Source organism: Dunckerocampus dactyliophorus, chromosome 4 (assembly GCF_027744805.1).
Source record: "Dunckerocampus dactyliophorus isolate RoL2022-P2 chromosome 4, RoL_Ddac_1.1, whole genome shotgun sequence".
NCBI lineage: Eukaryota > Metazoa > Chordata > Actinopteri > Syngnathiformes > Syngnathidae > Dunckerocampus > Dunckerocampus dactyliophorus.
Genome location: NC_072822.1, coordinates 17,445,421 through 17,459,029, shown reverse-complemented (window position 1 = coordinate 17,459,029; position 13,609 = coordinate 17,445,421).

Sequence of the window (13,609 nt, the reverse complement as noted above, 5' to 3'; positions counted from 1 at the left end):
GATTTTTTTCCTAACATCATTTTCAACATCACCTTGCACACCTTTACAATAGCATTGATTTATTGTACATCTGGCATTGGAATAATTCTGATATAACGGTCAATAGCGTTATACATTGTAATTTCACCAAAAGTAAGGATAGCTATACCTTTTGGGCCTATGTTGTGATCTTTACAAACACACAAGAGTTGAAAGTCCAAATAAAATGGTCTCTTGTGTTCTATGCATAATACATCTATGGTGGCACACATACATCTATGAAACAATAACTCAAAATTATCCATAGGTGTGAATGTGAGTGTGAACGGTTGTTTTGGTAATATATGTCCTGTGATTGACTGGCAACCCTGCCTTTTGCCCAAAGTCAGCTGGGGTAGGCTCTAATGAGTACAGCCGGTACAGAAAATGAATGAGTTTATGAATGTCAAATTTCATGGGTACTCTGTTAAACAACTGACATGTTGTAATGCCAAAATGTTGATACAATGTATAGACATGTACAGTATATATTTTCTATGTGATCATTGCACCTACAGGAAGTGAAAAGTTCAGAATTGTCTTGCATCTGTAACACCTTCCTCTCTTCTGGAAGACATTCTTCAAGATATTGATGTGTCTGTGAGAATTATTTGTCCATTCATCCAGAAGAACAAAGCGGACATCATGGATGTTGGACCTGAGAGAGGACCTGCACCATCTCTGTTGTACTTCACACCAAAGGTGTTTGATGAGGTTTAGGTGAAGAGGGAGTTTGCATAACTCCTGCTGATCTCATGTTACATCCTTCCCTTACTCGTGAACAAGAACCTGAGGTCCTTAAACTCCTCCACTTGGGGCAGGATCTCATCCCTAACCCATAGATGGCACTCCACCCTTTTCTGGGCGAGAACCATGGACTCAGATTTGGAAATCCTGGTTCTCACCTCAGCTGCTTCACACTCAGCTGCAAACTGATCCAGTGAGAGCTGAAGATCGCAGCCTAATGGAGCCACCTGGACCACATCATCTGCAGAAAGCAGAGATCCAGTCCTACAGCCACCAAACTGGATCCCCACATCACTCTGGCTGCACCTAGAAATTCTGTCCATAAAAGTAATGAACAGAATCGGTGACAAAGGGCAGCCCTAGTGAAGTCTAACCCTCACTGGAAATGAGACCATCGTATTGCCAGTAATCCGGACCAAGCTCTGACAGCATTCATGCAGGGAGCTAATTGCATGAATTGGATGATCTGGTACCCCATACTCCGGGCGGGTGTCATCCGCCCCCGGGGCCCTGCCACCGAAGAGCTTTTTGACCACCTCGGTGTAACCCGCCCTGCTTCACACTGCCCGCACTGGGGTTTGAACACAGGACCTTCGCAATGGGAGACGAGAGCGCTGACCAAACGGCCAAAAGCCCGGGCTGTCGACCGCGGGTTCAGTGCAGCTCTCAAGGCAGAGGGAGTGAGGTTTACCAACGTACACTTGCGCAGCCTCACAGGCTGGCATCCGTTACATCGCCAACCTCTGCCCCAGAGATATGAGAGCCGACCGTGGAGTTGTGACGTGTCGGTGGGATTGAGGATGTCTTCAAAGTATTCCTTCCACCGGTCCACAACATCATCTTTCCCAGCAGACCTTCACAGTCTGTTTGGGCCTGCCAGGTCTGACCGGCATCCTTCCCCAACCGTGGGAGCCAACTTCACCAGGAGGTGATTGATTGACAGCTCCGCCCCACTTTTAACCAGAGTGTCCAAAATATGTGGCCCCAAGTCCGACAACACAACCACAAGGTCGATCATTGAACTGTGGCCCAGGGTGTCCTGGTGCCAAGTGCACATGTAGACACCCTTATGCCTGAACATGGTGTTCGGGATCCAGATCAGGGGGGGCCATTCCTCCGATTCACACACCTCTTCAGGTCGTACTGTGAGCATTGAAGTCTTCCAGCAGAACAAGGGAATCCCTCAAGGGAGCGCTCTCCAGTAATCCCTCTTGAGATTCCAAAAAGGGCAGGTATTCTAAACTGCTGTTTGGCAAATAAGCGCAAACAACAATCAGGACACGTCCCCCCACCCAAAGGCAGAGGAAAACTACCCTCTCGTTCATCAGGTTAAACTCCATGTTAAACTCGTGCACCGGCTCAGGCGCCTTCCCCACCGGAGAGATGACATTCCACATACCAAGAGCTACCTTCTGCAGTCGAGGATTGGACTGCCGAGGTCCTTGCTTTCAGCTGCCACCCAGCTCACTCTGCACCCGACCCCTTTGGCCCCTCCTCTGAGTGGTGATCTCACTGGATGGGGGACCCATTGTGCCTTTTCGGGGTGTGCCTGGCCGGGCGCAAGGGTGCAGGCCCGGCCACCAGACTCTCTCAATCGTGCCCCACCTCCAAGCTTGGCTTCACTGGCTTCAGACGGGGGGCCCCGGTGACCCGTGTTCGGGAAACCTTGGTTCATAAATGCTGCTCTTTATTGGGGGTCAAAAGATATTACAATTTCAAATTTAAAAATAAAATTGAATAGCAAAATGCTTGTTGATGAATTCGATAATCAATGAATCATCATATCATCGATTTATTGTTGCAGCTCTAGTTGGAAGCATACAGTCGTCCAAAATGTCTTGGTAAGATGAAGACATAAGATTCAAGGAAACATAATGGGTCTAGTCTATCAATTAATTGATTAAGAAATGTGTGTGTGTGTTGTGACACAAGGGTAAGAGTAGGAACATATGACAAGCAATACATTTCCTGAAGGATACATCACTGAAATGGCCTACATGGTCACCAGACCCCAATCCAATATGTTCAAGCAGAAGATTTACATTATGGATGTACAGTCCAAAATTCTGCAATCCTGCCAATATGGACCAAAATTTATGAGGAATCTTTCGAGTATTTCTTTGAATTTATGCCACAAAGAAGCCTGTTTACACGGCAAAAGGGAGTCCGATTTGGTACGACACATTAATAATGAGTCGATTGTATAATGACAATTAAAATGCATTTGCAAAACAGATGTTTTGTTTTTAACTAGGAGAGAGAAACTTGACAAGACCTGAGAGGGAGCAGGCCAAATATTTATTTCAGAGAGTAAGACAAAAAAAGGAGAAAGGAAATGGAACAGGAAGCATTGGGGAAGAGGCCAGAGGCCGGAGGCTGTCACCACAAACAGTTGAGCCTCAGTCCCCCGAGTCCCATTCCCTTCCTCTCGCTCCTCCCTGTTCTCATTCCTCATCTCTTCTCCTGCACCGTCTCTTTTCCTCTGTGTATTTTTCTTCCATGGATTCCTTACAAATGGTTTCCTATGGTTTTCCCTTTGCACAAATTATTTCATCCTCCTCGCAGCTCCATCAATCTTTCCCTCACAGGTGGTCAACATCCATTGCAAAATGTGCATGTCCTCATCAAAACCACTACCTCAACAATGGTGGAACCGTCATTACAATTAACCTACATAAACCTACACATCAAAACTTCTAAAATATAATGTGTCTCATAAAAATGAATTAGTAACAAAAATGAGTTCAACACCACTACAAGCTACAACCACAATAATAAACATCCAGTTAAATTAATCACTCTCTGACAGTGTCATTCAAAAATGACTAAACTGATTATTGTCATTGTAAAGGTAAAATCTTTCATATTAGATCCTATTAGTGTGTGCCAGTGTATATAGTGGCAGCGCCAGGAATTTTTCAATGGGGTGGCCAAGGTGAGACCATTACTCACATAGCCGTGGCAATAAGTTGATACCTGAAATGTCTAGGTGGCCAGTGGGGTGGCCGGAGTGTGACCCCGTAGCTCTGCCACTGAGAGTAGCTAATGTTGTGAACAGTGGGTGTGCAGTACATTTTACTTGATCAGATACAGGGTCTCCAGTTAAAATGCATCGATAAATTGCATAGACAATCACTTTTAACTAGTGCATTCTTTTATTTCATTTTAGGGTTGGGGTCTCTAACAGGTAGCCTGTGACCTTCCAGTAGCTCGACACCTGATTCTGAGTAGCTCTCCAAAGGGGTCAAAGAATAGTTGCTTAGCATTTTTATAACCGTTCCATTAAAATATTAGGCCTCTATTTAATGACAAATTACCACAAAATATCATAAAGACAATGGTCACACTGTTAAAAAAATGCTTGTCAGGCATTTAATTTGATTTAAGCCAAACACAAGAACATCTGGTGATATTGTTAAAGGTCTAGAGTACTCCAATACTCTCCATGGACCGTTAGAATAATTATTGGTTGTCTTTTACAAGGTGTAACTAGAGCCAAAACAGACAGTGGCTCCCCTCATGACACACATCGAGTCCTCACTTTGTCCCAATCTGTTCAGTTAGATGTACAGAACGCCTCCTTCCACCCTGTCCTCTATTCTTCCTTTCTAATCAGGCGTCCCTGCCAATCAATTTGATCACCATGACAACCGTTTGCAGGATGGCTTGCCAAAACGCCACCACCCACCCCTATAAACAAAAACAAAACCAAACAGCTCAGGATTGATGATGGAGCATCTTGTCAAAGGCCAGAGATTAGATTAGGAATGCAGCATGCACACACACACACGCACACACACACAATAAACACATACCACACTACAACTCAGAGGCAGCAGGTGCTTTTGGTTAAACCTTAATTACATGATCTCTGATTTCTGTGATTGATATGCTAATGACTATGTAATTAATGCAAAAGCAGAAATACCAGCAGCCTTCTTAATGAGTGGATTTATTTGATTAGATATCCTATTGCATATTCAAGCATGTTGGTATACTGGGCACATATCAAATGGTTGTTGTGCTTCTTGTCACAATGTTGCAATGACTGACATGCCACACCTACACAGCTGATTTTGCATAATTGCACATACAGTTATATTTATATATACTGCATAAACACACACAAATGAAGCTACTGTTGGCATATAAGGCGATAAAATGCTTCCACAGAAGAAACATTGCACATGCTGCATGAGGAAAAACTCACAGGTAGGTGGCGCTTTGGGGCTTCTACAATACAGTTAATCAGCATGAGGCTCTCTCAACAACTACATCTGACAGAAAAAGTTGTGATATTCGACACCCCACACATAATCATATCGGCATAATGTAATAAAACAATGGCTGAACCAAAATAATTCTGCCTTTGGAATGATAATGATGATCAAATGTTCCTTGCAAAAAATGCTTTATTAAAAATAATAAAATAAAGTTGCATTTCCAAAATGTAACTTTGAATAAATGGCCAGTGACTGTAATATTACGCGCGTGGAGCCGTTTGTTTATTGCAACTTTCAACTTGGCAAATATATACAATTTGCAATGACTGTTGAATAATTTTGACTCTATGTGCTTTATGTATATTTGTTTAAACACATAAAGGATAACGGCGATAAGAAAAGTCAAAGTCTGTCAAAGTAAAGTGTCAAAACATGGTACAAAGTACAAAAGCATGAAAAGCATTCAGTGGGTTTACTGTTTTGTGGGTGATACCATTAATTAGCCAGCTAGTAATAATGTTGCAGTTTGGTTTGTTTTTAACCAAGTCAACAGCTGGTCTGCGAGGAGAAGGTTATTCAATTATTTTGAAGGCAAGAACAACAGTTGCTCTATCGACTTCAGTTTTGAGATGAACTGGTGGTACAGTGAGCAAAAAATGTTCAGAGAACCAAAAGGGGCAGTTGGTGGCGTAAGGGGTTTACGCCCGAAAACAATCCCACAAGCTAAAACAAGTGAGCTTTGAATTGTACTATGTGTGCCTGGTAGATAGCTTAAACTCTAGTTTGGCTCAGGTAGATGAAAAGTAGGTTACACTTATCAAGACAGGAGAATATAAAGGTTTGAAAAAAAAAGTTATGTTAAAAAGTAATAAAACAGTTCAAAATATATTTTAAAAAACACACAATGTTTTATTGAAGGAACATTTTACACTTCATTAATGGTCACCAGTCACATGTGACACAACTTTTATTATGTTTTCATTTTTCATCATTAAAGTTAGGATAGTGTTGTTTTAACATATTAATTTTAAAGTGTTTATATTTGTAAAGCCATTATGAACAATGTTAAAAAGTTACTTAATAGCCTGTACAGTTAATTCAAATTTGATGATGGCAACAGTTTGACTCTGAAAGTAAATGCTTACATTTCCACTTTGTCATTTTTATGACCAAAATTATTTTCAAATCTGACCAGTGTTCCAGAAGGGATCAAGTTTGGGTGAATCTTCTTGGCTTGTGTTTGTATTGTTGTGTCTAGTATCTTTTCATTATAGCTTGAAAAGCAACTCATCAAACCAGCCAAGCCGCTTTCACCCATAACTTTGGACTTCACAAGCAACGAGACACCATATGACACGTCATCTTTGGGGGATGAATAATCACTTCTCCTTCTTTGTACCTTCACTAAACTGCAATATATTTTCCTGTAAGTGGGTGAGTGAAAGCACATGTGGACTGTGACCAGGTGTAGTAGATAGAACCACACGCTACTCCATCTTTTTGGGGGCCTAAACCACAGCACCCAGGCAGCTCCAGTAAGTGCTGAGGCCACCCTACACTGGAGGGGGAGAGGGACACTGCTCTGATTTACAGAATATTGTAAAACACTAATTAGTCAGTGTTTATTGAAAAATCAGTGATTATTGAAAAAACGTATTCCACAACAATGTCTCTACAAGTCCAGATTTCTCCACTGGGGGAGAGAGTTCCAGGCATCCATTTCCTATCATTCATCCTGTTCAGGGTAATGGTAATGATAATGGTTGGTAATGGTTTAATTCATTTTGAACATGTGTACATTTACAGCTGAGCACAGTACAGTTCACAGTTCCACATGTCCAAAAAGGAGTAGGAAGAAGCAAGCAAAGGGTCGCGGGGAGCTGGAGCCTATCCCAGCTGACTTTAGACTACACCCTGGACCAGAGCCGGCTGACACATTAGGTAATGTACGCAGATGTTAAGGCTGTCATGGCCTCAAGGGGGAACCACAAAATTGAAGGAAAAGTTCACGTTTAATATAATTGTATTTAAAAAACTAGTTATTACTATGAACTTGTGAAATGGAAAAGTTAGCATTTTTTCAAATGTAAAGGAATGCCCAATTTATATTGGCCAATTTATATAGGAAGTTGCCTGAGATGTCACCTGCTAATTTGCATATGATTTGCATATGATGCACCAGATGCTGCAGGAAAAAACATAACCTCATGGGAGGGACAAAAAAGTGAGTAAAAACATCTTAGTTACGTTTAGAAATACAAATAAACTTGATTCTGGGTTTGTTAATTTAAAATTGACCAAAATAAAATAACTGTAATATTTTATTTCGGTCAGAGTCACTCTATGTCTCACATCCAGGATATGCGCCATTACGCCTTGCGCTTGTATGATTCATTTGCACTTTGGATGCAGAGGGGTGTAGAGGTCCGCTATGCTGTCAGTGTGCTGCGGAAGCTGACTGTGCACTGACCGCTTGTGACTGTTTTGGGGCTGCGTGGACCTCGGAGAACAGAAGCCGCAGAACAATACGGTTTCATCTTTAATTCTCCAAATACCAAAAAAGTCTCCAACGACGCCAGAAAAAGTCGCTAGATTTGTCGCTAGTCTCGTTTCCGAAAATAAGTCGCCAAGAGGGTTTGAAAGTCACCAGAGGCGAGAGGGAGTTGAGGTGAGTTCAGCTTATTTATTAAGTCCAAAAATGACAAAAGGCGATGGTGTAGAAAAGGGTACACCATGGAACCGAAAAAATACACAACACTGGCTGAAGTGGTGGCTACTGAACGCGTCTAGAAAAAGAACAAAAGGAGATATAGAGCCACAATGTCTTAACACAAGCTACGTGAGGAGGAGTAATCCGGCGTTCCCCAGCTGTCAGTAGTCAGTAGATACCTGAAATAGAAGAAAAGGTAATCAGCCTCAGGTGCGTTCAGTAGCTCCTCCTCCAGCCAGGACCAGGGGGTCTGTAAGAGAAAGCAAACAAGGAGGAGACAGGTACATAAAACAAGAGAATGTGGAATGTCATTGTCAATTTTGTCCACTGAAACTGTAAAGACGTCCCACTTGGAGGTGTGCAGCATGTCACAGAAATGGTGCACTTGACTTGTGCACCTTAGCTCAGTAACACACACCACAGTAGGGGTATTCTCATCTCATTGGAGAGTTTTTTTCAAATGATCAATTATCAGAGCTATTTTTAATGTTAGCGGATTTATTGCACCCCGGGCCGCACAGTCAGGAGATCGGGAAGAGTGTGTGTGCTAACTTTCTCCCACGCTGCACAGATAACTACTATATTGTATTTTTTCTGTTTTTCTTTTACCTCATATTTGGGCCCAAATGCTGATACTATGTGTGGATGGTGGGCAATGTTCCCGCATACAAGTGTCTAAGCATACACACAAACGACCTGAACATCAACCTCTGTGAGCGACATCAGACGTGCACATTGTAGTATCATCCATCCATCCATCTTTTATACCGCTTTTCCTCATTAGGGTCGCGGGGCATGCTGGAGCTGACTTCTGGAGCTGATATCCCAGCTGACTTTGGGAGATAGGCGGGGTACAGGGCACAATCAATCGCAGGGCACATATAGACAAACAATCATTCACACTCACATTCATACCTATGGACAATTTAGAGTCGCCAATTAACCTAACATGCATGTTTTTGGATGTGGGAGGAAACCGGAGTACCCAGAGAAAACTCACGCACGCACGGGGAGAACATGCAAACTCCACACAGAAATGCTCAAGGGAGAATCGAACCCAGGTCTTCCCGATCTCCAGACTGTACTGTAGACAAACAACATGCCAACATGCTAACCACTGGACCACCATGGGGCCTTGTAGTATCATACCTGTCCAAAACCTGAGAACCTAAGGTAGTCCAACTTCCATTCTGTGGTATTTTGTATATGAGAGGGTTTAAAAGGGAAGCGTTAGGCGTATTTCACAATGTAACTTTGTTTTTTATCCAGCTCAGACAAAGCAAGCCATTGAACTATCTCTTCATGATCTGAATCTTGTAGGAAACACCTACAGTGTAGTTTATCATTTCATTTTCCATTTCTTTTCTTTTTTACCATTTATTTAGTTAATTATTTATACTTTTATTTCCTTAATTCCTTGGCAGCGGCCTGTTCTGGTACTATTTCAGTCTGGAAATTTACTTGACAGTGATGCCACATTTGCTGTATATTTTTACTTCTGTCTAAATAAAAAAATGAAAATAAAAAAATCTCAACAGAAAAAAACAACCACCTTCCGGTCCCTTCGGCATCACTCAGGCGGACTCGGAGTAACACTTCCTGTGTTCGGTCATCAAGTCCAGCCATCAAAATAAAAGCACGCCAGTACCACATGCACGGATAAGCCACTCATTTAGTCCACACTTTCCACTCAAAAAACTGGCTCAGAGCAGCCTTTTCTCATTCGAAAAAGAAAATATTTCACCCACATTCAACTCTTGTTCTTTTGTTCCCACAAACTTTGACAGCCAGTCCACCTTAAAAGACCTTTTTTTTTTAACAAAGCTGCTTGAGTGAGTAAAATCACAACATGAGCCAAAAACCCACAGCTTTCTAAAAGCTTTCTTTATTCTATTTCAATATGTTGTCACTAATTAAATTTAAATCGCACGTTTCATGAAGCGCTAGCTGGAGACAGACGGAGAGACTCTAATACCTGTAATGAATGGTGGCTTTGGTTAACTAACTTACCTCTGAATAATGTGTTTCTTACAGGGCCACTTGGGCCACGCTTGATGGATGGCCTTACAGAAGCCAGGTCAATTAGCCAGGCAGACTTTCCCTCCATGTCCGTAGCAGACAGCACCACCATGGCGATCACCTCTGTCACTCGCCCAGCCTGTAATTAATCACCCACCCAGGGTCTCCTCACCTCCTTAGACCGCCACTCTCGCTAGCCAAAGAAGCACGCATTGCCCGATTTGTTAATATTGCTCATTGGAAATTATTTTAATCCAGCAAACACTTTCCATAACCAAAAATATATACAGGAAAGGCTTAAAAATGACCACACTGACATTTTAAGTAAACAAATACCGCATACAGTGGAACCTCGGTTAGCGTCCGCCCTGTTTTTAGATAGATAGAAAAGATAGATAAAAAAAGATGCAACTGATGCAGCAGTGCTACTTGATGGATAAACCTAGAGTATTCATTGGTTTTGTTTAAGGTGATCATGGCAGTAGAAATAAAGAATTTTTTGTAAATATTTTTTCGGTCAACTTTAAAAATCACTCCACAGTTTTGCCTCAGTTTGTGTGCATTCTCCAGTTAGTCTTTAAAGTGGTGCATGCCTTGTCATGTTATTAATACAGTGCGTGAGTCCAACTACAGTATATTCTTAATGTTGTTTTTTTTTTTATCAGAAACTCAACTCTGAACCCCTGATGTCACTTCCTGTCCTCCACACCGCCGGAACAAATTTACTATGACACACACCAATACAAGTTTTATTTATGTCTTAAATGGCTTTTCCCTGTCATTTAATTTTCTGTGAGTATATTTACTGTATTGAGTAATACAAATGTAAAGGTGACTATGGGTGTTATTTCATGTCTAGAGGGCTCTAATGTTAAAAACCGTATTCAGAAGGTTTAAACAGAAGGTAAACAGGTTTTCTATGCCATAACTACCAAAATTCAATTTATAAAGAAGGAATCCTACTGCATAAACTTATCACAGTCGGGTCTGGAACCGATTGACCACAATAAACGAGGGAATACTGTATAGTATTAGGGAGTAAAAGTTAGGAGATTTCCAAGGGCCCCTGACTGACAGGAGCTGTGGTGAGAACTGCTGCCTGGGGGCGCCTAATGTGATTTTTTTCACTATTAAATTCAAGAAATAACTCGTAGCAAAGTTAAAAGGTTAGCTCTCTCCTCTGAACCTCCCTCCTCTTCCAATGAAAAATAAGGTAAAGGTGACATTGAATGTTAATTTATCCATTTTTTTGTGATATACATACAGTATGCATTTACATGCATTTCAAATGTTTTCTGCATGAAAAACTATTGTTCTAGTGTTTTATGTTGACATTTGTGGGTGTCTGGAACAGATTATTTGGATTTACATTGTTTCCTATGGGGAAAATTGTTCCAGTTTTCATACGATTCGGTTTTAGACAGACCCTTTGGAATGGATTAATAATAAAACCAAGGTTCCACTGTAAGTGATAATAAAGCATACAGTAAGCCTACAGTCGGTGTCTGGGTGGCAATACAACCTCAAAACTTGCAACAACAATTTATTATCGTATGTCGTTACTGTGAAATATGTACACACGGTTTAGTGTCAGAACCTGTGGATTTGGAAACGCCACTGGAGAAACTTGTTTTTGGAGATTGGAGGTCTCAAGCTGCAAGCAAAAAGTCATAACAAAGCATAGTGTGTGCTATAATTAACATTAATGTAATAAGCAGAAATACTATATTTGTTCAAATCAATTGGCCAAGTGGTAAATGATAAGATTTCCATTTCAGGCTTAAACCGGCGTTGTGCTTCTACGCATTTAGCTTGTTAGCTTCTTATGTCCTAAGTGAACAATGACAATTGACGACAGACAGGGAGGGTTTTGGAACAGTCACTTTTATTGCAAATGTTGATTCAAAATCACTCCTCTCCTCCTCCTCCTACCAGTTATCAATGATAACTTGAACAATCTAAATAAACACAACAACCGGAAATAATCCAAAAAAGTCCATAAAGTTGCAGTGATACAACAAGTCAGTACAGAGCAGTATGTCACTTTTATACATGTACTGTAACAATGTAAATTAAACTGTTTAAAAACAGTTGTATGTTCTTTGCCAGGAATCTTGCGTTGATACGCAAACCACAATTTTTCTACCTTGCTGGAATGCCTTTCTAGTTGTTTTTGTTGTGATGTATTCACACATGCCTACATTAACCACATAGAACGCCTGAGCATGTTCTGTTTTCACAGACCATTTTCAGCACTGAATGTATACCATAGCGTTTTGTGTTTTGAACAATTCACCATTCCCATTTTTTTGCATTGTCAGGATCCACAACTGCTGCCGTGTGAATGAATGGACAAAATGACACTAATTGTATCCACTGTAAGTTAAAAACTATCATGTTAATGACCCAGCTTTTTCAGCACAAGGGTTTGACCACCATAAAGAGGCCATAGTAAATGATTTTTTGATAATATTAGGTAATCATTCTAGAGAGCATTACCTTTCAGCGCTTTGTGCCTTGCTCACACAGACAGACAAACACACACACGCACACACACACACATATGTGCACATAGCACAGATTGAGAGGCAGGGACAGAGATGTCACCCTGCCTTCACAGAACATCATCCTGTGCTTGGGACAAAAGAGGCAGGCTGACAGATGAGGCTTGCGTCTGGGGGCAGGGAAGTTATGTATGTGTTGCTGCTGCTGCTGCTGTGCAGTGTGTGCATGTGTGTGTGTTTGTTCTACTTATGCATATGTGTATACATGCATGTCTGAGTGTGTGCACCTATATGTGTTTGTGTGAGTTGTTGGAGAAGGGGGAGTGTCTCATGGGGCAGCTCTGTGTCTGTCCCATCTGCCACCCCACTCTACTGACACCCAAGGGAATGGCATAAGGGGTAGGGGATTCATTTTAGAAAAAGGAATTGGGGTCCAATGGCCTAATGGGCAACAGTGCAGGTTTTACTGACCGACTCAAGTCAAAGGACACTGGCTGTGCGTGGAAGCCAATCTTTTTGACAAAACAGTGGGCTGCCCCTGTCAAGCTTAGCCTCATAGTGCCTAATAAGGCATGGCTCAAATGAGAAGGAGGTGAAGCATATTTTACTCACACACATTGCATACACCTGGGGGCTAATGTCAGCCTAATGCATGGCCGTGCTGTGGCCGGAAGGCTAATTGGGTATATAAACACAAACATGTCCCTTGACAGTAAAAATGGGGAAGGGTGTTTTTGTACTGAGAGGGCGACAGTACTGTACCTTCAACATGGAAATCATCAGTTCATCTGTATTGTCAATAATGAAACATAACATGGTCTATGCTCTCATTAGAGCAGATGCTGGGCTTTCACTCAAGCAGTGCATGCAGTGTAATGTGTAACGCCTCTGTAGCAGGTGGCAGCTCATCCTGTCTTTATCCAAACTGTGATCAGAAGGCAGTAAATGGCGCTGATGCAGCCACAACAACAGCAACAGTGAGAACAGTCGAGTGGAAGAGGAGCATATGGCTCCTGCACCGCTGGGCAGGAGGAGCACTCAGTGAGATGAATGCTGAGGCGTCAGGAACAAAGCTGACTTTAACTTGTCAAATTAACGGCATAACAAAGCTGAGAAGAGTTAAGGAGGAGGCAGCGGCCACCTAAGCTTTTTTGGTGACAAAGAGAGAGGTCACATGACTGCCAGGTAGTTTAGCTCCATATGTCTCAGTAGCGGGACACTCAGCGTTTATGCATAAATATATCATTTAAGACACAGTCACACATGTGTGCTACCTTGCCCCCTCACTGCTTTGAGCGCTATGTTAATGAAACAGTTGCTGTTTCCTGGCATTACATTAATTACCCGATCAAAATAGAGTGGGTAATTAACTGGCCTTCGTTACCAGT